Raw genomic sequence first — 24,818 nt, 5'->3', positions numbered from 1 at the left:
GTTCTTTTGTTTGCTTTCAGGGAAATTTCTGTAGCTCTATCTTCCAATGCTGGTGCAGAATTTTTGAAATTTTCATTTCGTATTTCTGATTTCCAAACACTCTTTCTTGCTTTGATTATCCCTTTTTCATCACATCCTATGGATGCAGCATTTTCTCCTCTGCCTCTAAAGATATCAAATAGACTTTATTTTCAGTGTCTGCTGCTCATTCATCATTTCTGCTTCCTTCATAGATCCTTTTGTCTTCCTGTTTGATTGTTGTATTCTCTGTCACGTTGGATGCTTTCCTCTGTGGTGATTGTTGACTGCCGCTCGGACTGGATCTAAGGAAGAGGCCCTAAAGAGCTGATGGAAGTTCTGTATACATGGATGGGATTTATTGTAGGGTGCTCAGGTAGGCAATGACTTTTTCACCAGGAGCCTCCAAATGTCAACATGTATAGGTCTTTTTCCTGGGTTGGGTTGGTTTCTGCAGGAAAGAATCTTTCAATCTCCTGCCCTTGTCGGTCTTAGGCAAGGAGGGGGAAGAGGCAGGGGAGAAGGGCTCACTTAGTATGCAAACTTTCACCTGACCCCAGCTTCCCTCTGTATCTGATGTCGGTAGCACAAAGTCTCTCTGATTCAGTTTTTCTGGAAAATAACTCTCCTGTCCCAGGCAGGAGGGGGAGTCGGGGTTGGGACCTGCAAGTCTATCTGTCTCTTACAAATATTTCTAAATAATCTCTCTCTTTTCAGGCCCCACACCATCCCCTTTTATAGGCTTGTCAAGGTTCTATGGAACAGTAGAAACTTACCCCTCTTTGAGCTGTGTTACCCTGCCCCCCGGCACTCCGTTTGGACTTTCCTCCTTCCTGCCAATTCCTTCACCGGTCCAATGTCTTTATACACTGCAGTTCAAGGTTACATTATGTCTCCCATCATGTAAGAAACCTTTTTTTTATATATATATGAAATTTATTGACAAATTGGTTTCCATACAACACCCAGTGCTCATCCCAAAAGGTGCCCTCCTCAATACCCATCACCCACCCTCTCCTCCCTCCCACCCCTCATCAACCCTCAGTTTGTTCTCAGTTTTTAAGAGTCTCTTATGCTTTGGCTCTCTCCCACTCTAACCTGTTTTTTTTTTCCTTCCCCTCCCCCATGGGTTCCTGTTAAGTTTCTCAGGGTCCACATAAGAGTGAAACCATATGGTATCTGTCTTTCTCTGTATGGCTTATTTCACTTAGCATCACACTCTCCAGTTCCATCCACGTTGCTACAAAAGGCCATATTTCATTTTTTCTCATTGCCACCTAATATTCCATTGTGTATATAAACCACAATTTCTTTATCCATTCATCAGTTGATGGACATTTAGGCTCTTTCCATAATTTGGCTATTGTTGAGAGTGCTGCTATGAACATTGCAACCTTTGAGGAGAGGTCGGAACTTGCTCTACCCACCATCTTGAAACTGATGGTCCTGGCAGCCCAGAAGTCACTGCTGGGAAAACCTGCCTTTTGTGTCAATCTCAAATCAACAAGCCTCTGTGCAGCATCTGGAAGGGCTCGAAACTCTAAGGATAGTAACAGCCGCAACAACAACGGCCATTTTTCGTAGGGCTATGTGCCACTTTGCATAACTTACCTTTAATCCTCACTACAACCTACAAAGTGAGTGTGATTATCCCCCATTTACCCAAGAGGAAACTGAGGCCCGGCAAGCTTCAGTAACTTGGCCCATTGTATCCCTTCGATAAGTGGCAGGGTGAGGATTTGAATCCAGTCTGGGTGGCCCCCAGTTGCCTCTCACAACCAAAGCCTTACGAGTCCACCTCAAGTCACCCAGCGAGTGGCCCTTAAATCTTGGGTATCAGCCCCGACCCGCACACTAGTATGCTTCAGCGCTTAAAAGCTGGGGTGCATCGTCTCCTGGTGCAAACAAGTCCCCATGGAATACATGTTCCGTTCAGCCGTTCGCCTCTTGTGTTTGAGGTGAGCCCTTCAGGTGAGCAGACCTTGGATCTGCCGCGTGCAGCCGGGAGCTGATTTGAAAAGCACCCAGTTCAGGGGCGCCTGGGTGGCGCAGTCGGTTAAGCGTCCGACTTCAGCCAGGTCACGATCTCGCGGTCCGTGAGTTCGAGCCCCGCATCAGGCTCTGGGCTGATGGCTCAGAGCCTGGAGCCTGTTTCCGATTCTGTGTCTCCCTCTCTCTCTGCCCCTCCCCCCTTCATGCTCTGTCTCTCTCTGTCCCAAAAATAAATAAACGTTGAAAAAAAAATTAAAAAAAAAAAAAAAAAAAAAGAAAAGCACCCAGTTCAATAGGACGACTAATGAGACCAGCCGCCCTCCCCCTGCTTCGACTCCCGCGGATCTGATCTGATCGCGGAGTTGCCTCGGGAGCTGGCGTCACCATGGTGACGGTGGCGGGTAGCCGGTGGCGGAGGGAGGTGGGCGTGGGGGAGAGGGAGCTGGGAAGAAGCCTCCTGCAGCGGATGGGACCGAAGGGTTCCTCTGAAGAGCTGGGGTGGGGGTGCGGCCGTGGGGGCGGGGCTGCGCCCACCTGCCTCGCCAGCCTCCCCGGGGCTCACGGTCCCACCTCTACCCCTGACTCACCACGCAGGTGACTCACAGCACCTGGGGTGTAAGCCAGGCAGAGGAGGCGCGCAGACGCCCAGGGTGCGCACTGAGCTCCAGGGGGTGGGGGAAGGGCAGCATCTGGAGGAGACCACCCCCAGAGGGACCTGAGCTTCGCTTGGCCAGGGTTGGGAAGGTGACACTGAGCGCCCACTCTGCTGGCCTCCGACCCCACCCTACCTTCGACTCCACCATGTCCTCCCTGGTCCCCGAGCCTGGGGACACTCATACCCACTGACACTGCTTGAACCAGAGGGTGAAGAGGCCTCTGGGCTCTTGGCTTTCCCTGGGCTGGGTGCCCACATACATAGCCAGTGTCCCCTGAACGCCAGTCCCTTCTACGGTCCCTCTACAGGCTTCCCCGCCACCTGCAGCACAAAGACAAGACTGAAAGAGGCTGACACACACAACCTTCCCCTGCAGCCCTGAATCCTGCCTCTGTCCCCCCCACCCCCGCCCTCCACACTCCGCCCTGGGCCACACGGGGCCCCCTTCCATTCCCTGCAGTTTCCTCATCACGCCCTGCCCTCTGTCCGGCCAGACACCCCCCTCCCTGCTTGTGCCCCTTCTGGAGTCCTCTCAAACACCACTTCCTCAGGAACGCCTGGCTTGGCCTCTCAGATCGGTCACTCCTCCCCTGAGGCTCCCGCGAACCTCTTCTTTGCAGCGATGGTCACAGCTGCCATGTCTTCATGGGATGTCTCCCCCTTCCTGCTGGACTGGAAGGGCCAGGGAAGAGCTAACGTTTCCCGCAGGAAAGGAAGCTCTCCTTGAGTACCCGGCCTCAGGGTGGGGTACCCGCCATTCGCCTCACGTTTCGGAGCATTTGCCTTCTTTCCCACAGCCATCAGCCCTGGTTCCTATGTCACTCAGGATCCTGTGCCCCTATGTCACTCAGGATCAAGGGCCCCCCCCCCCCCCCCCCCCCCGCTTGCAAGGGTTTTGTGAGAAAGGCCAGGAGTGGCGTCTGGGGCCAAGCTCCCCTACATGCGGGTGGCAGGGCTCCCAGCTGGGGCAGATGGAGAAGAGTGGAGGTTTAAGAGGCCCTTCTCCGAAGTGGGCAGAGAGGCTGGTACCTCTCAGCCCTGCAGCCCCAGCCCAGATCCGTGCAAAGGGCTCCAGGGAGTGAGTCACTTCTGATAAACCCAGGCAAGAGGGATTTTGATAAGACAGAAGGAAGGGTGTTTACACGTGGCCCTTTGATATCAGGCGAGTCTGTGGTGTGGGAGGCCAAAGAACATCCTTTAGAAAGTGGGAGAAGTCCTGCTAGGAAAGAGAGGGAAGGCAGAGTAACTGGCTGCCTCCAACCCATATGTCCTTGAACTGATTCTAAAAGGGTTCTGAGTCAGTCCTCCTAGAGAAAGGTGTCTGACTGCATAATGTGAATCAAATGCATTCTCAAGCTGTATGACTTTGAGCAAATCATTTTACTTCTCTGCTTGATAAACTGCCTGAAAGCCAACTCAGATGATGATCCACTGAGGACCTTTTGACTCTAATAAATATTTATGGATTCTTTAGCGTCTCCTTTGGCATGTACTTGAATTTGAGCCTCAAGTCTAGCATCCCCTGGTTTTCCACCTCTGTAAAACGGAGCCTAATCACAGGGCTGTGCAGGCCTCCAGCCTGGTGCCCTAATCCTGGGAGGAAGGGGCTGGCTATTTTTTCGTTACTGTTCCTCCCTTTCCTCACCTCCCAAGGAGTGGGGAATGAGCCGCCGCAGGTGTTTGGAGACCGTACGTGACGTTTCTGAAAGGAAGCTCCCGCCTTGTTAAGAATGTTCCAGTGGGGCACCTGGGTGGCTCAGTCGGTTGAGCGTCCGACTTCGCTCAGGTCACGATCTCACGGTCCGTGAGTTCGAGCCCCACGTCAGGCTCTGTGCTGACAGCTCAGAGCCTGGAGCCTGCTTCAGATTCTGTGTCTCCCTCTCTCTCTGGCCCTCCCCCCATTCATGCTCTGTCTCTCTCTCAAAAATAAATGTTAAAAAAAAAAAATTTTAAGAATGTTCCAGAGAGCCAAAAGATTGCTCCTATACTCTTCTGTGAGACCTTGTTCCGGACAAACGGGTACTACTTCGAGAGCCAGCGGAACTGGGGAGCCCATCTGAGCAGAGGAAAGGGAGACAGAGTGGGGGCGGGGTGCCCTGTTCAGAGGCCAGCCCATAAAACCTTCTAGAAGACTAGAAGAGATCTTGGAGGTGGCCTGCCCCACCCTCCTGGTGTGGCATACAAGGAAACAGGTTCACAGAGGTGAGGTGAACCCCCCAGGATCCTCTGGAAAACAGGTGGTAGAGCTGGGTTGAGAGCCCAGTTCTCCTGCCACCGGGGAGAGATTGCCTTTGGACTTTAGTTACCCATTGTAAGTTCTTTTGAAGCCTAGGGCCCTGCTTTCCATCAAGGATTAACAGGGAACTAAGGTATAAAGTCCAGGGGGTTGGAGGTAATTTTCTGAGCAGTGGCTTCCTTTGAGCTTATGAACTGATACACAGAGTACAGCAAAACGTAGTAGCAGATCAACAGTGAAGACTGGCTTATCAGTCATGAAAGGTCATTCCTAACTCTTAAGTTTCTGTTTGATTAGTTGGTTTGTTTTTCATATTAGCCAAAGGTAATCATTCATCTGTGGACCTCTTGAGACTCAGTGTATCAAAGAGCTCACTAAATTGGCAATAGATACCGTGATGAGAAGGAATAGCGTGGTTACTCAGGACCCAGGATGGGGCAGCCCACACATCTGCATCACTGCCTCCCTGCAAAGGCCCAGGGAGAGACCACCACATGTGACTGACGAGGAGTGTTGAGTATAAATCTCCTAGGAACACCCTGAAATAAACCAGTGTCCAATGAAACCGTGGAGGAAGCAGAGTTAGACGGGGCAGAGTTTCTACTTGTTTACCAGAGACTAGAGAAGGACCCGCAGGGTTAGAGTCCTCATCTTCTGGAGTAGGAGCAGGACTCTCTGGGTCTTTCTCGCCCTGTGATAGAAGGAAGTGGAAAAGTTGTATTTGTCGGGTCCTGAAGAATATGATATGGTCTCCCGGGAAACAACCTCCAGCCCAGGGCAGGAGAAAGGGGCCCACTATGCCACCCAACGGTAGCCCTACAGGCTTTGACTTCCAAAACCACAGGTGGTGCCCAGGGCAAGGAGTGGCAAGGAGATAAGGAGGAAGAAGATGGGGTCCTGGGGGCTGGGAGGTCACTGCTGTCATAATGGTTGGAGCTGCAAGTACCTGGCACAGCCTGTCAGAGACAACTGGACATAGGGAGATTCTGTTCAAAAAACTCCAGAGAAAGTCCCAAGTTTCCTTCCAGGCTCTGACGAGGCACGAGGACCATGTTGCCAACAGACCTTGGGGGACGTGGAGCGAAGAGGGAGTGAACCAAACTGTAGAATATAGAGTGTCCAAGTTAAGAGGACACACCCAGGAATAAGGCAGCCCGGTTTGAGTCTCAGCTTGTGCACTTACTAGATGTGTAACAGGCATTGGGTAGATGTCTAAAGCTTGGTTTTCTCAACTGGAAAAAATTGGGACGAGGATACTCACCTAATGTTGATTAAATGGTGGCAGACATAGGAAGTACGTATCACAGCATCTGGTACATTAGAGTAAGTGCTTGTATTGGTTATCTGTTGCTGCATAACAAATTACCCCCAGACTTAGTTACTTCAAACAACAAACATTTTCCTTATTTTATTTTATTTTATTTTATTATTTTAATATTTATTTATTTTTGAGAGAGAAAGAGAAAGAGCACGAGCAGGGGAGGGCCAGAGAGAGAGGGAGACACAGAATCTGAAGCAGGCTCCAGGCTCTGAGCTGTCAGCACAGAGCCTGACTCGGGGCTCGAACTCATGAACCGTGAGATCATGACCTGAGCTGAGGTTGGACGCTTGACTGACGGAGCCACCCAGGCACCCCACAATAAACATTTTCTACCCACAGCTTCTGTGGGTCAGGAAACTGGGCAGAGCTTAGCTGGATGCTTTTGCCTCAGGGTCACTCAAGAGATTATAGTCAAGCGGTTGGCAAAGAGGTCTCATCTGCAGGCTGGGCCGCAGCAGGGAAGGGACACACCCAAGCTCACTAACATGGTCGTTAGCAGGCCTCGGTCCCTCAGCACGTGGTCCTCTACACGGGACTGCCTCATGACATAGCAGCTGGCTTTCTTCGGGCCACCCAACCCAAGAGAAAGCAACAGCAAAGGAGAAAGTGTTCAAGAAAAAAGCCACGGTCTTTGAATAGTCTAATCTCAGAAGGTACCCCATTACTTCAGAGACATTCTACTCATTCTATTCATTAGGTCAATAGATCCAATCCATACTCAAGGAGAGAAGTCGCACAGAGCATAAAGATCAGAAGGCGGAGACTAAAGACCGTCTTAGGAAATGTCTAGCACAGTGTTTAATATTACCTATTTTTATTATTCCTTCTGTATAGCTTAGTCTCCCAATAATTCTCCAGCAATGCCACTACAAGTTTCCACTTCTATGTTTTGTCGCTGCTGTTCTTTCCACCAGAAAGGCCTGCTTCCAAATCTTTACATTTTCCAATCCTACCCATCTTTTAAGGCCAGACTCCAATGGTACTTCCCGGACGCCTTGATTACCGCCACCTTGTCGGAAGTAGTTGTTTTCTTCTCTGAAGTGCGGGGGGGGGGGGGGGAGAGTTTTATGGGAGAAAGTGACAAAGTACAGCTCTTTTGTGCTCCAGATAAATGCAATGACACCTAAATGAGAAGGACCAAGGTAACTCAAACACATTCCGTGTACTTCTCAACAACAGGCCATTGGTTTTGGCATTCTGGGTCAACAAGGCTACCGGCTCTGTTAGACTCTGGCAGAAACTGCTTTCATATTTCTGCTTGTTCTGGGCTGGCTGAGCTCCTACCCGTTTGCTGACCTTTAGGACTAGGCTTTGCTAATAAAGGTGACGTGGGTCAAAAAAAAAATAAAGGGCCTTCTGTAGGTAGGCTCCAGCACTCCAAGCAACATACAAACACAGAGCCTGCTGCCTACCATGGAGATAAATCATTTGGCAAATAAATTGAACCGTGGTGGTCTGTTCTTCTGTGATTTCCCGTGTAGGGTTGAAAACTCCATCTCCCAACAAGGTTCTATTAGGCCTGAACAGAGCCTTATCCCACACCAAAATACTCTTCTCTGATGATCCAGGCATCGCAAAACAGGAGGAGCTGCCATAGGGTTTCCTTGGGGGTCACGGGCTGCTAAGAAAGAGACAAAACCAGTGCAGCGAATGTGGCTTATGTGGAGTCAAGGATCCAAATGGAGCCAAGTCAGCCACAGCCTGGAAAAGAGGGACATCAGGTCAACTCAGGAAAAGGGAAGGAAATTCACATGTATTATCCAACTGTTGTATGCCAGACCGGGCAGTTAATATTCATGGCCTTATTGAATCGTCAGGAAAGCCTGGGGAGGGAGGGGGGTATTTCTCCCCCACTTTACAGGTAAGGAAACTGAGGTTCAGTGAGGTGAATTGGCCCACCCCAGTTTATATCGCCGGTAGAACCCAAGACTGCTGGACTCAATGCCTGTGTTTGTTCCATGATCCCCTCGTACAAATGACAGTGGAAGGACAAAGGGAAAGGCAGGGCTTTAAGACAAGCTAACTAAAGTAACTCTAAAAATAGCTATTATAGACCAAACATAAAGCTGCATTTAGTTCTCCAACCTCCCAAATCAAATTGTAGCAAGGCTTCCCTTGCTCTTCCTGAGTTGGAAAAAAAGCTGTCTTCTCCAGTGACAACCTGGGGGAGAGGGCAGGAAAGAACGCTTAGTATGATTATTAACATTAACCCCCCCCCAGTCCTCTGCCCCCCATTACCAGCCCATCTTTATCAGAAGATACGTATTAAAAGTGATGACACAACCAGAGAGTTAGCAGGATGGAAAATCTAGATCTAATTATCAGCTTGCATTCTTGTGTGAACCCTTCCCTTCTCCCCTTACTCTTTCTTACTCCTACTTTCTGTCCTTTTAAGATTGGGCCCACTGTCCTGTCCCAAAGGAGATGCCTGCCAAAAGGAAGTAGAAGGCTCAAGTCAAGAGAAGACACAGGACTGATTCAAGGCTGTGGGGTAAGAGCAGCCCCAAATGGTTGGTGCCAATCCCTTTCTGCTCACCTCAGCTTGATGACATGGAAAGGTTTAAACGTCTGTTGAGTCTTTCGCGGGATGTGGTTATTGAGAGACTGGGAGCTCTAAAGAGCCCACTCAAGACAAAGAGCATGGGTCCTGTGATCTTCTCAATAAATTAGCACCAATTCTCTGCCAAGCACTGGGCTAATAGGTACAGTGGAACTCAACTGTGTGGAGACTCAGACCCTGTCCTCCAAAGATCTAGAATTCTGCAAGAGAGGTATAATGTGCAAATGTTGCTTAAAAATAAGGCCGCGTGTCATAAATGCCATTAGAAAAATAGAATCAAATTAATATTCCTGAAAAATGAAGGAGATCCGGATACATGCAACTAACTTGAATGAGCCTTAAGGACATTATTCTAAGTGAAATAAGCTAATCGCAAAAAGACAAATACTGTATGATTTCACATATGATTTTCACTTATTTGACTACCTAAAGTAGTCAGATTCATTGAGATGAAAAGTAGAATGGTGGTGGTCAGTGGAACGGGGTGGTGATGCTTAATGGGTACCGAGTTCCAGTTTTGCAAGATGAAAAAGTTCTGGAGATTGGCTGCACACCAATGTAACTACACTTAACAGTATTGAACTGTATGCTGAAAAATGTTTAAGATGGTAAAATTTATGTTATGTGTATTTTGCCATGACTAGATATAAAAAAAAAATAATGGAAAAAAACTGCTAGGGACCTACAGAAAACGAAGCAACTGTATATGTAACTAGAGATACCCAGGAAGTCTTCATGGAGGAGGAGGCATTTGAACTGAGCCCCTTTTAGAACAGAGAGGCTAAAAGCTGGACAGGAATAGGGCATTCCAGGTGAACAGAGCAGCAGGGGCAAAGGCCCACCTTTAAAAAAAATAATAAATCCAGAAATTTCTCTCTTCCATTGCATCCACTCTTAACAGACATTTTTCCAGTGATCAAACTGCTGGAGCCTGTATCTGTGACTCTCTCCTGTGACATCTCAGCAAGGCCAGGCTCTCTTGCTTCTCCCTCCCTTCATCTCTCTCCCTCTTTCTGTGCATGCCTCTTCCTGCCTCTTGTTCTCCCTCTCTCCCTGGTGTCTTTTGAAGCTTCTAAAATGAAATCCTCGACAAAGGTTTGCTTTCAGCCCAGAATTAACCTTCCTTGAGGTCTCTCGACTAACAGAAAATACCCAGAGACTCTCACACCTTTATTAACAGACCTTGTTTTGTTGTTCCTTTTTCTCCCTGGATACCAGAAGCTTGAGAAGAAATTACCTCACCTCCTACAACAGGCTAGGTCTCAATCGTAAGAAGGGTCTTTCTGACAGACATTTCCATTGTCAATTCTCCCTGATTAACGGCAGTTTTATAGAACAGCACTCTGACGGAGGAAAAGGGAAAGATACAGATTTATACTTAATTCGCGAACAGAGTCAAGAGAAGGGTGGGTTCCACCACGAATTTCTTCATCTTTGGAAGGATTATTAAAATCACAGCTTATTATATTCCCCATGTTCATCATGGAGATCTATGGCCGGCATCCTTTCGTGATGAGAATGGTAACCGGGCCCAGGGAAGGCATCGAAGGCTCCGGAAAGAAAGCCCCCCTGCACAGGCCTGGGGATTCAGGACGGGCAGGCAAGAAGGTTCCTTTGCTCGGGGAAGAGTCGTGGAGCTCAGTCTCCCCGTCCCCAAAGGGCAGACTCATGTAGTGGGAGTGCGCAAAACGTGCCTGTGAGAGCGAATCTAGCTGACCTGAAGTGAAACCCCGCTTCACTCTGCCCACTGTGATTTGGAGAAGCTGCCAGGTCTCTGGTTAGAAAACTGCTTGTTTTCGGTTTTCTGTCTTTTCACCCGGTCCCTCATTTTCGATCGTTACCTTTCGTTCTGGTTGAGGAGGACGCGTGCCTTTTTTGGGGGGGTGAATCGAGCCACGGCCTGGGCATATCAGAGGAAGCATCATCGCAGGCCCTGTCTCCTCTCCACGGTGTCTCCACTCTAGAGAATTCACGTTGCGCTTTTTCTCACCCCTTCGGCTCAGTCTAGACAGATGGTTAAGTCATCCAATGCTGGAGAGGGAGCAGAGATCAGTGTGAACATTTACTTTGTGGTGCTTGATCGCTTTGGAGTTGAGGGGGGAAATCCAAGTTAGGGACCACAGTCTTTCCTCGGTGTCTATTCAGTTCCATTAAAAATTATCACAAGCATGGGGCGCCTGGGTGGCGCAGTCGGTTAAGCGTCCGACTTCAGCCAGGTCACGATCTCGCGGTCCGTGAGCTCGAGCCCCGCGTCGGGCTCTGGGCTGACGGCTCAGAGCCTGGAGCCTGTTTCCGATTCTGTGTCTCCCTCTCTCTCTGACCCTCCCTCATTCATGCTCTGTCTCTCTCTGTCCCAAAAATAAATAAACGTTGAAAAAAAAATTATCACAAGCAAATCATGGACTCTCGGCATTGGGTGGAACCTCGGGTATTACCTTAGCCAAGCCACGCATGATGCAAGAATCCTCCGGAAGCATCCTAGCTGGCTGTTGCTGGTTCAAGCAGTCACGCCTTTTCCCTCATGGAGGGCGAGCTCCTTTTAGTCGTGAATTGACTGTTGGAAAACTCTTCCTTAGACTAAGTGAAAACTATAATCTGCTTATTTAATGGCGTCCACCCCCAGACACTAGCACCTGGTATATATGTGTGTGGACTGACCGACGGACAGGCTGACTGACTGAGTCAGTGATTCCACAGGGTAAACTGGCAGCAAGGTGGAGAACAAGGTCAGGAGAGAAGACAATTGCAGTGGTGAGAAGTCACGGGCTGAGTAGAAAAACGAGGAGAAGAGAACGTTCTTCTCTAAGGATTTGTTTTCTCCCTGGCGAGGAACAGAGGAGAAATGATTGTCCCAGCAAATGTTTCCGCTCCCTCGCATCTTCTAAACAAACCAACAGGAAAGCCCCAAGAATCTAATTCATAAGTAAATCACCTTTCACATTTGTGGAGTGAATGAAAGTACTTTTGATTAGTGAAAAGTTGCTCAAGACAAGTATCGCCGGTTTCCCTAAGTTACTTTCTCGTGACTTCTCTCCCTCCCTCTTTCTCTATTTCTCTCTCTCTGTCTCTCTCTCTCTCACACACACACAATGCCATGTGCGTGCGCGCGCGCGCACACGCACACACACGCGCACGCACACACACACACACACACACACACCAGAACTTACAGATCATGGCCTCCCGGCCTCCTCAGAGCAAGCTGGCTAGATAAAGCAGCTAACAGTGACCTTTGCTTTAGCTCTGTCACCCTCCCCCTCTGTCTCTCCTCCTTAAACAGCGGCCTGCCCCTCTGCCTATTAGGAGGGCCGTCCACGGCTCCATGTTCTTGCAGGGCTCTCAGCTAGAGCGGGAGCCTCCTCCCCTGGCAGCAGCCAGGCAGCAAACACGCAATGCATCTTTCCTGCCGCTGTGTGGGAGGGTTGGGGAGAATTCCCAGGGTGCAGGCTGCAAGCGCTCCCCTGAATCTCCAAATGAAGACGGCTCACCCAGGCTCGCACGGCTTCACGTGGTCGTCCTGAACTTGGCCTCCGATAATCTGACATTTTCCCAGCCCGTTTTCCTTCCCACCCCGTCGCATACCCTAGGATTCCCCCTCTCCGGGCACCACACCTCTTCCCTGTAAATGGGAGAGACGTCTTCCTTTGCCAAGATGTCTCCCTACAGGAACCCATCCTCCAGTGTGGTCCCTTCCGGAGGTCGCCGGAATACAGCGCATGGCAGCAAAGGCCGTAGAGGCTGGTACTAAAGCCGCCACTTGTGTTCTGGCTCCTTCCTGGAGAGGTAACCTCCCTTACTGCAGGTCTCTCGCCGTCTGGTATCTGGGATTGGGATGCCGTGGCCATCACAGCCAAGTGAGATGGACGGGAGGCAACCGTACGCCCTTCTCTGGCAGCAAGGACGGCCAATCGGGATAAAACCAGGCAGATCCGGATCCTCCCAGTGTTTGGTGATTGAGCTACAAATAGACCCTCGGCTTTTTGCCTTTCATTTTGCAGATAACTGTAGTTATAACTCATCAAAGGTCTACAAGACAGTCTCTGTGCACTAGTGCTTACAGAATTCTCAATGTGGAAAAGATCCTAGATGTGAATCAAGGTTAGGGAGCTCCTCCTATGCTTCTGACCTTCTGCTGGCAGGTTTACTTCCGTTCACCCAATACAGGATGTCTTTTTCAACCCTTTGAATTGAAATTGGTCATTGCTCTCTGCCCTCTATCGGCACTTTGGTAGACCAGATACTCTAGGAGAAGCTTCATGTGGCCCTGTCCGCAGTTAGTGGGTGAGTGGGTGCCCTGCCTGTCTCTCTACTCAGACTGGGGGCTCCGGGAGGGCGGGTCGCACTCTTCCTGAATCCCTCCTGGCTCCTAGCACAGACTCTCGTACACAGGAGTTTAAAAAGGGCCCATGGAGTAGAGTTCCCATCTTCTGCTTTCCCTTCTCCTGAGCCAAGAAATAGCGACCTATCCTAAGCAATGGGACTCTGGCCTCCATGAGAATGGCTCCCATGTATAGAGGGGTTTTTATTCAAGAATCTGGGGGCACCCTGGGTGGCTCAGTTGGTTAAGCTCTGACCCTTGATCTCAGCTCAGGCCTTGATCTCGGGGTGGTGAGTTGAAGCCCTGTGCTGGGCACGAAGCCTACTTAAAAAAGAAAAGGTGGGGGCGCCTGGGTGGCTCGTGCGGTTAAGCGTCTGACTTCAGCTCAGGTCATGATCTCAACAGTTCGTGGGGGGGAGCCCCGCATCGGGCTCTGTGCTGACAGCTCAGAGCCTGGAGCCTGCTTCGAATTCTGTCTCCCTCTCTCTCTGCCCCTCCCCTGCTTTCTCTCCCTCTCTCTCTCTCTCAAAGATAAATAAACATTAAAGAAAAAAAAGAATCTGGTGAGACCAGAGAGAAGAGTTAGAATGTGCTCCAGATGTCCTGCTAGAATGAGCCCCAACAATATGTAGGGGCCTAAGTAAGCCCAAGTCTTACAGGCTTGTCCTCCTCTGTATGACCTTGGCTTAATGACAGGAGGCCACACGCTTCCTTTGGCCTATGATGCCCCAGAGCAGCGTCTGTCCTCCCATTAAGTGTTGTCAGGATGGTAGCTAAGCCTCTCTGATTTTGCTGGATAATTTCCACTTCAAGTGTTCTGTCCCATCGTTCCCATCCATTCCCGTGTATGCGTCAGACTGTGCCATTTCCGGTTAAGAAAGCAGAGTTTGGACTCCCGCTCTCCAAGAATCCTTCTTTTGGCTCTTCATACATCCACTCTGATCGTTTGGGTTCCCCCTAAAGCGGACACAGGCAAGACACTGAGACAAGAACTCAATCGCAGTGTATTTGGGAGGTGCCAAAAAGAAAAAAAAAAACAAACCGGAAACGGGAAAAAGACAAGAAAAGGAAGGCAGCTCATAAAGGATCTGCGATCTAGCCAGCTACCAGCGTGGGGTCACTTAATCCCGTCAGGGAAACTCTGGGGCTGGTGTCAAATGCAGTGTTGAGAGGTAGCTCGCCTCAAAGGGGTGGAGACCAGGGGGTCCTTCCCCGGTGCTCATCAGTCACTGGTTGCAGGATGCTGCCTTGGGGCTGCTCTCAACCTTCCATCTGTTAGCAGGTGGCGCTCCAGGGCGAGCGGACGTCCCCAGGCAGCAAGAAGATACCGGTGCTGGCGGGTGGAAGCTGGAGGGGTGTGTGGGGATTGCGAATGGCCAGGAGGCATTGTGGGGCACTGGCCAAGTGCGCCTCACCTCCCCCTTCTAGGAGACACAGCTGTAATCCCCCTTGAGGGGCTGTGGCTTGTCATGCGGAGAGCAAAGCCCCTTGAGAACAGGACCCAGGATGTAAATCGGTGGCCAAAGAGACTGAAGAAAAAGACACCGAAAAATGTGGTGGGTAGGCACTAAGGCCGACTCTTCAGGCCTCCCGACTCCGCGTGGTCCAGTCTGGTTAGTCACGTAGGGACTGGAGGCAGAGCACAGAGCTGTTTCTAACAGGTGGGTGGGTGAGCCTGACCCCAGCCAGAGGCCCGAGGGTGTCCGGTTTCACGGGGACTTTAGCAGGAGAAAACAGGAGGAATAAGCAGGGGTGGGACACGTCGGGGACTCATAGCTACTGGGGACCAAATGCCTGCTACAGGGCAGCCCTTCCCATCCATTGGCTTATTCCAGCCTCACAACACCCCCTCCAGATCAGCACATGACCGCTGAGATGGCCACCGGGGGTTGTGCCCGCTCAAAATGGCTTCCTCTTCTTCTGGGCGGGTCTGATTTAGACCACGAGGTAGGGCGAGGGCTGCCAGTCATGGTCTTCCATCGATCTGGCCACAGAGGCTGCTCCAGTTACCGTTCACCCTGGTTTTCTGGATAAGTATGCTAAAGCTCAGAAAGGTTAGGTCACATGCCAGAGCCACATATCTCCCCGGTGCTAGGGCCGGGAGACCCTCCGTGGATGTCTGGCTCCGAGGCCATTGCACTGGGTCCTCAGGTCAGTTTCAGCAACAGCATGTGGGCTAGTGCCAATGGGGAGCCAGAGCTGGCTTTTATTCGCAAGAGACCATCATCCATATTCTGTAATTCTGCAAGCCAGTTACCGTCGTGTTGTTAGCTTGGGGGTATTTACACCACAGAAATTGGCAAATGATACAAAACCGGGGCTTCCTCCCACCTGTTGTTAAATATTAAACACACGCATCTTGGAAATTCATGTCTTCCCTGGGCCCCCAAGGGACATTCTCAATGTCCCTTTGATGTCCCACCAGATGCCTAGTGCCCACCCGATGTCTGAGTCTGGTAAGAAATGTCCCCAGCCGGGGGTGCCTGGGCGGCTCAGTCGGTTGAGCGTTCGACTTCGGCTCCGGTCATGATCTCGCGGCCCGTGGGTTCCAGCCCCGCGTCGGGCTCTGTGCCGATAGCTCGGAGCCTGGAGCCCGCTTCGGATTCTGTGTCTCCTCTCTCTGCCCCTCCCCCACTTGCACTCTGTCTCTGTTTCTCTCTCAAAAATAAATAAACATTAAAAAGTATTAAAGAAAAAAAAAAAGAGATGTCCCCAAAGAGTCATAGGTACCTGGTTGGGCCTTCCCCAGCCTGCCATCAGGGGCAAGTGCAAAGCTTCTTCTGCCTTTGATCTTACACAGTTCAGCTCAGCTTGAGGCTCCCATAGAGTGTGCTGCGGGACTTGGCAATGACGTAATCCCTGCATCCAGGCCTGCCTCACCCGGGAAAGGGAAGAGTTTTAGGGGAGCTCAAGCATGATCACCCCCAGCTTGCTTGTGGAGTCTTCCACAGAGAAAGGAGGAGAGAAGTTTCTTCCTGTGAGATGAGTGGGGAACCCAGAGTGTCATGGGCATGAGCACACCTTCCTCTGGTTTGTCTTCATCACTCTTGGGCTGAGGTAGTCACAGCCCTTATTTCTAAGATCAGACCTTCTTGGGTCAGTTTCGGCTCTGGTCATTGAAAACAGAAGTCAATGACACAGTTTTAGGGAACAGACTATCCTCAAAGATACATCCCAAAATAGATACTCTACCTTGTGTGTGTGTGTGTGTGTGTGTGTGTGTGTGTGTCTAGTTGAGTTTTGAGTTTTGTTTGTTGTTTTTCCCAGACTTGGGAGAGAGCCCTCCAGAAAAGCAAAAGTAGGAGACTTCTGTGGGCTTTGACTAGAAACCAGGATAAAACAAGTCAGAGGGGGCAAAGAGGTCTCCAGTTCCAAAGAGGAAACTGGGGGAGACGGGTTAATTCCTCCGGGTCACGAGGGTCCTTGCAGAAGGAACAATTTCCAAAGCTAACAACATTCCTCTAAATGCCTGCCTGACAGCTTGGCCGAAATCCAGCTCAAAAATGCATTTGAAAATTTTAAGGCAACAACTTAGATAATTGTATTCAGAACTGGAAATAAGTGACCTTGGGCTAAAACTTCTCCAACCCAGTGGAACGATTTAAATGCACGTGTTAGTGCTGATATTTAATCCTCTACCAGCACCCAAGACAGCAGAACAATCCTTCCTTTCAAACTTTTTCAGCCTCCTCCCCTCACAGAACCTTCCAGGGCTAAGCAATTTGGACTTTAAAATGCTAGCTGTTCTTGCTTATTATCTCCCAGTAAAGTGCTACAAGGGTCTGAGTCCCATCTCCTGCCTTCTGCCCTAGCTGCTGCAGATCATGTGGATGACATCAATGTGGCAGGGACTGTATAAGCCCCCCGTGTTAAAATCTAATGTTAAATGGCTGAGCACCACCCTGCCTTTTGACTCAGCTCAAAGAATAGGAGCCTGATGCTTTCTTTAATTTGCAGGCACACTCAGGCTGCAAGGCACCTCTAGAGGAAGGAGCTTCCCCAGGTGTCAGACCTCAGGTACATGAAAACCCCTTGAAATGATGCCACATGGTGGCTCTTGGTCACATCTGAGCCATGGCTCTCCAGCTCTGGGAGGGCTTTCCTCCCTCATCTTTCCTCCCTCATCTGTCCCCAAAATGTGCTTTCCCCTCATCTGTCCAACCACCTGACACTTGGGCCCAGTCTGTCCTCACGACACATGCTAGGGTGATAAACCATCTACTCTGGGGGGACGTAGTCAATATCTGTTACATTTCTCAACCTTTCCTTTGGTTCTGAGTTTTCAGAGGTGTCGTCTGATTTCGTCACAGATGTGAATGCAAAGTTGACACCTTCCAAGCTGACTTCTCACCCTCTGCAACATCTCCATCACGTTTCTTAAGGGGCATTGTTGAGAACCTTTGGACTTTTGAAGTCTTTTACCAAGATAGTTTTTTATAAAAAAAAAAAAATTTCTGTTTCTCATTGCCAACTTGAATAAGTAACACCATTATTTTTACTTTGAATTTTTACTCTATATACAATACATACATATTTTGCTATAAATGTATGTTCCTGCCTAATTTAAGCCTTTAAAAACTCAAATCAAGTCAACTGCTTATTAGTATGTATGATGTGTTCAGGCTATGGACTAGCTAGGGAATTAAAGAAAATATAAGCTCTGTTATTTGGGCTCAAGGAACATAACATCTTGTTGGGGGAATAACAGAGGAGAGTGTAGATACAGCACTGGGGTACATGGACCATAACAGACAGGAACCATCAGCCCAGGCACTAGTTTATAAGCCTGACATCTCCAGAAAAACAGGATCTCCACCACAACACTGGCCCAACATAGAGGATGGGTGACAGCCAGATTCTTAACTAGCGACTCTTTCACAAACAGAACGGGAATGGCCTCTAGAAGGACAAGTGAAAAACCGATAAAGAACCTTGTGGAAAGCATGAACTCATCCTTTTACCGGATCCTACCTGGAGAAACTCTGGCCCCTGCATTTCCAGGATGAGATGAAGGGAGACCCATGTGGCTCACAGAAAAAGCAGAGACTTTACCCATCTTGCGTGTATCCTATCCCCATGGCAGTAAGGCTTTGAACGTCCCTCACCTACGTCAAAGGGGTTCATTTGACCAAAGCTTGCTCAATTCATAAGAAGGTATCAGCTCGCCCCATTCTCGTCCCAATACCACACCAGTCCACATCTGATAGCTGACGGGCAATTACCAGGGAGAGAGGGAAGAGCAAGTTTTGTCCCCAGTTGCAGCTTTCCCTTGGGTCTTCCCCTGTGACCAGAGTCAGTCAATCAGGTGAATCCCAAGTTATACAAATCCAGCTGATGCAATTTAGAGGGAGAGAAAAAGCAAAAACACTTTATGGTAAAGGAGAGAATGTGTTTATCATCTTCCTTAATATATGATAACATTTAGAGTATCTGATGCTGGAAAAAACAGAGGCTTTCAAAATAATTTTGAAGCCCTATCCTTTCCTCTAAATAAGGAGTCCTGAATAAGTCCCTTGTTTTTATCTGAGGTCAACCCCAACCTGGGGCGCCTGGGTGGCTTAGTCGGTTAGGCGTCCGACTGCAGCTCAAGTCATGATTTCACAGTTCGTGAGTCTGAGCCCCCTGTCCGGCTCTGTGCTCAAGCTCAGAGCCTGGAGCCTGCTTCGGATTCTGTGTCTCCCTCTCTCTCTGCCCACCCCCCACTCACACTCTCTCTCTCTCTCTTTCAAAAATAAATGTTTAAAAAAAATTGAAGTCACCCCCAACTTGCTGATTTATGCATCATCTTGATCAGTTGTCTGTTCAGAGTTCTAGTAGTTCTGTCTCTAAACTGCAATGACTTTGGCCAAATTGCTTGACCTCTGTGGTATTGTTTTCTTACCCTAAAAATGAAGCTGTGATCTCTAGGTTCCCTTCTAGTTCTTAAAGTCTACAATTCTGTGACTGGGCTGCACGGAGATAGACTTGCCCTCAAAGAAGTGTTCTTTATTTAGGGAATCATTTCTGTGGGTATTAATCTTCAGCAACCCAAGAAATGCACGGCGCCACAAATAGGCTGGGACAGAATACTTTCCCAGGAAACCTAGAATTTTCCAGAATGACCAGGGTGATCCACTCCCAGCAGCCTTTTCAGTCACACTTGGCCCAGAAAGAACCACACCATCTGCAGGGATGAGTAACTCTAAGAAAGTAGGGCAGTGATGAAAAGTAGGTGCAGCTGGATGGAATTTCAAGAAGCAAAGGCCTGACAAGCCGACAGTACATTACCATGCTATCAGCACGTGATTCTTGCACTGATCGGGTCTCTGGACGCCAATTGTTCTCCACACCTAGGCTTGCCCCTAGCCCGTGAAGAGTTTAAAGATGAGGCTGGGAGGGGAAGCAGAGCGAAGGGAGGGCGAGGTGCATTAACGTGTCACCTCGACACTCACCTGAGCCCTGAATGAGGCGTGGTTCGTGCAAACGTTAACCGGCGCTTCTCCCGTGTGTCACGTACAGTATGGGCTTCCCCCGCCCTGCCCGCTGGGCCCGCAGGGTGCGTCAGATAGCTTGAAACAACTCTGGGATCCGGAAGATGGCTCGCCACCCATCGAACACTGTACCCAGACACTGCCTTGGCCTCAGGCACCGTGGGGGTTCTGCTGTGTCAGGGACCCAGGGCTACAGTCGTTTTGTCTTTCAAATGAGAGACGACAGGCAGCCCAAGAAGGGACAGTGTAGCGTGGGACTGGGGAGGGCTAGACGGCTCCATGGGGAGCCTGTATCCGTGAGGCTGGAAAGTAGAAGATGCCGGCAGCTCTGGGAGTTCCGGCTTGGTGACCTGGCCTCCCTCACGGGCACTTTCATGACTTGCTCTGTCGACATTTCCTAGTCCAGAAGGCAAAGGGAACTTTCTCCATTCAACAGGAGAAACAGGCACTGCTCACCTTGGATGTGGAGATTCTGTCCTGTTGCATGCATTAGAAGATAGTGGCACCTAGGGGATCATACACACACACACACACACACACACGCATATACACACATACACACACACAGACACACACACATATACACACACACACATACACACACACATATGCACTCACACACACAGACACACAGACACACAGGAGTGCCCACTCTGGAGCCAGGCTCCGGCTGTGACTGTGGAGCCCCAGGCTTTCCAGCCCACTGGCGAAACCACACTCTGCTTTCTGTCCTGGGCAACGAGGGGTGGAACCAGAGGGACCAAGTACTGAAGAAAAGGTCCCGGTTTGGCAGGAAAGTCGCTGAAGTTGCTGCTGTACCCACATAGGGGACTTCGGCCTCTGCCAGGGCAGTCGGAGCTCGAAACCCACTCCAGCATCCAAACCCTGTGGGGTCTCTGGGCACGAGTCCCCGGTAACTCCACACCACCCCAGACATTCCTGAACAGGAATGAACTCCATGCCTGTCCTCGGGCTACAGTTGCCCCTGCAGGGAAAGGCAGGTTGGGTGGGGCCCTTGGAGGAGGCTCCCAAAGAACACCTGCTCTGAGAAATGCTGTGAATGACTCACCACATGACGCTCGTCCCTCGAATTCAGCCCAGATTCTGTGCCCAGCCTGCCGGCAGGGCTTGGAGCAGTTGTAGAGTCATAAACCAAGAGGTGAGTCATAAACCAAGAGGCTGACCGTCTACACTCCTGAGGGACCCAAGACTTACTCATAAAAAGGCAGGCAGAACTCAGTTCTATTCACCTTCTCTCCTGCTGGCCTCTCTTGGCCCACGGTGATGATGGCAAGTGCCACGGTACGTGTGAATATGCTTTTCCACTGCTTCCAAACTGTTGTGGAAAATTTCTAGACCACGTTAAGCAAAAAGAGTTAACTTGAGAAGGCTACACGGTCTATCAGCGTAGGTGATCAAATTACGCAGCCAATAATCTAAATCTGCACATTCAATATGGTGGCCACTGGCTACACGCGACAAGTTAAATAAAATGAATTAAAATTTAGAATTCAGTCTCCCAGTTACACCAGCCACGTCTCAAGTGCTCCGCAGCTACTTGTGAGTGCAATAATGAACAGCTCCGTTATATATTCCATCGTCACAGAATTTGTATTGGACAGAGCTGATCTAAATACATAACAAGTATTAGAAATCCACTTAGCCATGCACTTATTTGTTTACTAAGCAAACAGATGGAGGGTCAGCCATAGGTAAGCACCTGTGGGGGGAACAAAGATGAAAAACAGGTGGTCCCTGCACCCCAGGAGTTTGCAACTGATTGGGAATCCATACGTGTAACCAAGCCACAGACTTTTCCATCCAGGGAATGAAACTACGCAGGAGTGAACAGAATTCTTACAAAGAGCCAGCTTTAGGGAGGAAAAGCAGAAGAATGAGTCAACCTGGTTGGACCTGAGCTTATAAATACTTCATCGGCATCTGCAGCAGATATGGGCGCAGTGAGTTAGCTTGGACCTGAGTGAAGGTGTCACAGTCAGAGCAATTAAGCCAAGAAAAGGGAAGCTCAGACCCAACCCCCAGAGCCTTCTGATTCTGCCCTGGAAAGAGGGCAATTTTGCGAATACAGCTGGTCCAAAAGAGGGCCATTTTCTCAGGCACTCACATCCCAACCAAAGGGCTTGTGTAGGTTAATTTTGCCCTTCGCCTCCTGGAATTCTTGAACACTGTGCTTCCCACCACACTTCTGAGAAAGTGGTGAGCAACCAGCTGGCTCTTTCTCCAGCCCAGCTGTTCCTTGTTTGAAGGATTTTCACTGAGTGATTTTTAAATGTGTTTACAAGGTGTTCAAATTGGGCAGCCGCATTTGATATGCATCAAGTAGAGAGTCTGGACAAGCAATCACCAAGCCCCAAGAGTGACCAGTTCTCAAGAACTTCTCAGCAAGGTCATCTTTGGGAGGGAATGCCCAAGGAAGAAAAACATCAGAAAACAAAGGGCAGACACTGGCTTTGTTAAGTAGAGATACTATCTGAAAATGACCATTTGAGTGGGAAGGAAGCACATGGGGAGATGCAGAAACCCAAATCCAAGCCCCCAGAAGGATGGGGGGCGTGGGGTATTTTCAATCTCGAGGGAGTTCTAATAACTTACAGCTGGGTGATGCGGTACCCCTGTCCTCTAAAGACATGTATGAATTTGCTTGGGGGGAATATTTCTTAACATTGAGGGTTCACTGGAGATGGTGTGAGTCATCAGACCAGGCTACAGAAGTCTTCTGAAAGAAAGACTACGGAAACGGGAAACTTATCTTTTTGTAATATTTTGAATAGGGTACACATTCGCAGGATTCAAAATTCAAAAAATATAAAACGGTTCACAGTGAAAAGTCTCCTTTTCACACCTTCCCCCATCTGCCTGGTTTCCAAACCTCTCTCTCTCACCTCTACCTGGGCAAACATTTTGCACCTCACCTAATTCCTTTATGTTTTTACAAGAGAACACAAATACATATTCTCATTTCTCCTCCCCCGTGTTATACACAAAATGCACCAACTATTTATGCAGGCCTACCTTTTTCTTAACTGTCTTGTAGCTATCTTGGATATCTTGGACCCCTTCCCTGTCACGAGCACATCTCTTTCTTTTTCTCAGTTGCATGATATTCTATTGTACGGAATCTGTCATCACCATCTACCCAATGGTACCCGATTGATGGGCACTTAGCGGCTCCCTATATGTCACCATTACAACAGTGCTCTAATTAATAACCCTGAATATGCATTATGTCACATGTGTACAAGTATGTCTCTATAGTCAAATCCCAGAAGTGAAGCTCAAGGTATAAGCGGTTACAAGCTGGGTAGATATCGTCAAATCGCCTTTCACTGAGTTGTGCTAATTTACCTTCTACCAGCAGTGGTTGGTATTGCGACCAGACTGTGTTATCAAATTCTGGGATTTTTGCCCACATAATAGGTAAAAATGGGATCTGTGTAGAGAATTAATTTGCATTTCTCTTATGATGAGTGAGATTGAACATCTTTTGTATGTTAAAGAGCCATTTGTATTTCCTTTTCTGTGAACCAGCTAATCATATCTCTTGCACCTTCTTCTCTGGAGTTATTGGCTATGTTTAAAAGTCAGTTTATTGATTTTTAAAATCAACTTTCTTTATCAATTTCAAGCTCTTTATTTATCAAGGACACTAGCCCTTGGTAACACGAGGAACAGTGAATATAAACACAACTAATCAAGAACTCTCTTGCTGAAAGATGTTTTCATGAGTTCCCATAAAATTCTTGACAAGGCAAGGCGTTCCATCCCCACTCCTCATGCTCTCCCCCAGCCCACCTTATGCATCACCTCAGGTCACCCCAGGTTTCTAGTTGTGCCTCTCTCACTTGATTTTCTTTCTTCTTTGTATTAGTTTTTTCCTCTTCCTGGGATGAAATTTCCCCTTTGTCCTCCTGGTAACTTCCTGCTAAACTTCTCAAGGCCTGTGGCACTTCTCATTGGAAAGAGCAGGTGGAGGGGGAGGCTCCTGGGTGGCCCAGTTGGTTGAGCTTCTGACTCTTAATTTCAGCTCAGGTCATGGTCTTACGTTTCATGGGATCGAGCCCTGGGTTGAGCTCTGTGCTGACAGTGTGGAGCCCACTTGGGATTTCCTCTCTCTCCCTCTTTCTCTGCCTCTTTCTCTCTGTCCCTCCTTCTCTCTCTCTCTGTCTCTCAATATAAATAAATAAACTTTTTTTTTTTTTAAAGAGCAAGTGGGGACAAAAAGGAGTGACGACTTGAAACCGTGAGACTCTTTCCCCAAATCTTAGTGAATTGAGGGGAGAACCAGGCTGGGCAATAGACCACGAAGCAGTGGTAAGTCAGGAAGTGGCAGTCAGTCGGAGACCCTGAGAGAGGCAGAGCAGTGTGAGGCCCAGGGATGGGTGTGGCACAGTCCGCTAAGCGTCCGACTCTTGATATTGGCACAGGTCATGAGCTCACGGTTCGTGAGTTCAAGCCCCACATCGGTCTCTGTGTTGATGGCGTGGAGCCTGCTTGGGATTCTGTCTCTCCTTCTCTCTGCCCCTCCCCTGCTTGTGTGCTCTTTTTCTCTCTCTCAAAATAAACAAATAAACTTAAAAAAATAAAGAACTCAGAGGTACCTTCTGGTAGGGACCTGCCCTAGGAGCAGCAGTTCAGCATATCCCACTCTGAGGCTCCCCCAAACACTCTTTTTCTTATGTTCACTCAATACATGGTTTTTTTTGACACCTACCATGTCCTAGGCACTTTGCTATGAATTGTAATGGTGATTACAACACCAGCCTGTCCCAGTCACTGTAGTCTACCAGGAGAGATGGACACATACAGAAGCCAATGTCATATGTGCTTTGATGGAAGTGACCTCTGGGGTTTGAGGCAGCGCAGAGAGGGGGCTTGGCCCAGGTTTGGGGGTGTCATGAAGGCTTCCTAGCAAAAACGACTCCTACGTCCATTGGGACCCCTCAAAGAATGGCATCCCCATGGGAGGCCCCTGAGAGCATCTGTCCCGGGATAGGGCAGTGAGCTCTCCTGGGGCTTAGAAGGAGCCTCAAAGTGACATACTTGACTTCCAGGTAAAGGAGGAGACTTTAGAGAATCAAACTGAGAGATGCCTGCTTTCTTCCTTCTGATCATTCTGACCCAGACAGTCAAATTCCCGCACAACTTAACGCCTCAAGAAGTAATGTCTATGCAAATTCTAAGCCAAGAACAGAAGCTGTGCTTGTAGAACCCATTCTGCCTCGTTTGT

General features: G+C 49.1%; 2 long non-coding RNA genes across 4 annotated transcripts in view; one reads left to right on the top strand and one right to left on the bottom strand.

Annotated features, from left to right (window-relative positions):
- LOC123383211 overlaps positions 1–24,818 on the top strand; it is a 103,990-nt gene that overhangs the window by 18,369 nt on the left and 60,803 nt on the right. For both annotated transcript variants that reach the window (XR_006592716.1, XR_006592717.1), the window contains exon 2: positions 8,618–8,713. This is a non-coding gene — a long non-coding RNA (uncharacterized LOC123383211). The remainder of the gene's footprint in view (positions 1–8,617; positions 8,714–24,818) is intronic.
- On the bottom strand, positions 8,706–12,132 carry LOC109496130. Of its 2 annotated transcripts, none has more exons than XR_002739631.2 (4): positions 11,953–12,132; positions 11,218–11,603; positions 10,624–10,813; positions 8,706–10,125 (listed from the first exon to the last, which is right to left on the bottom strand). It is a non-coding gene; the product is annotated as an uncharacterized LOC109496130 (long non-coding RNA). The 2 variants fall into 2 exon arrangements; XR_006592718.1 differs by having other exon boundaries at positions 8,706–8,982.

This window comes from Felis catus, chromosome F2 (genome assembly GCF_018350175.1).
Source record: "Felis catus isolate Fca126 chromosome F2, F.catus_Fca126_mat1.0, whole genome shotgun sequence".
Classification (NCBI taxonomy): Eukaryota; Metazoa; Chordata; class Mammalia; order Carnivora; family Felidae; genus Felis; species Felis catus.
Note: the sequence above shows the minus strand (reverse complement) of the source record. Positions and strands in the feature narration are given on the sequence as shown.